Source organism: Dipodomys merriami, unplaced genomic scaffold (assembly GCF_024711535.1).
Source record: "Dipodomys merriami isolate MVZ:Mamm:240054 unplaced genomic scaffold, mDipMer1.0.p SCAF_2812, whole genome shotgun sequence".
NCBI lineage: Eukaryota > Metazoa > Chordata > Mammalia > Rodentia > Heteromyidae > Dipodomys > Dipodomys merriami.
In genome coordinates this window covers 3,414-4,165 of record NW_027204285.1, presented here as the reverse complement: position 1 = coordinate 4,165, position 752 = coordinate 3,414, and positions in this window count along the sequence as shown.

Below are 752 nucleotides of genomic sequence, written 5' to 3'. Positions count from 1 at the left end.
AGCTACAAAGCTCAACAGAGCAATAAATACATTCTATAAAATTGAAACTTAGTTTGAATGTGTATCATGACTCATACATCGTTGCTTTTCTTGTCGTAAAGGCTCATTTCATTCACTTTTAAGAAATGTTCACCAAATAAAATTCTAGTCTCTATGACCACTTGTATACTTCAGAGTGAAAATGTCATTCCATGGCAAAGTAAATAGTTCATTTAAACACTACAAAAGGGCTAGGCACTGGTGGCTCATGCTTGTAATCCAAGCTACTCAGGAAATTAAGATCTAAGGATCATGGTTCAAAGCCAGCTCAGGCAGAAAAGTCTGTGAGACTCTTATCTCCAATGAACTACTCAGAAGAAGCCAGAAGTGGTGCAGTGGTTCAAGTGGTAGAGCACTACCCATGAGAAAAAAAGCTTAGGGCAACATCCAAGCCCTGAGTTCAAATTCTAGGACCAGCTTAAAACTGAATTCATTGGATTCCACTTTCTTAAAATAGCCAATTAGCAGAGAATATGTCTTAGAAATATATCTAATTAAATGTTAAAATAAAACAACCCTTAAGATTCATTTGTCCAGAAATTACATTTTATACTAACTGCCACATTACCTTATTACTATAAAAAATGAGCAGTTTCAACATTCATATTTTCTAAGAGATACAGGCTTTAAATTGTGGAGGCAGGGAGGGGGAAGAGTGTCACTCATGTTTTAGGTACTACCACCTTTTCTGCCTCAATTCAAGATGGGATTAA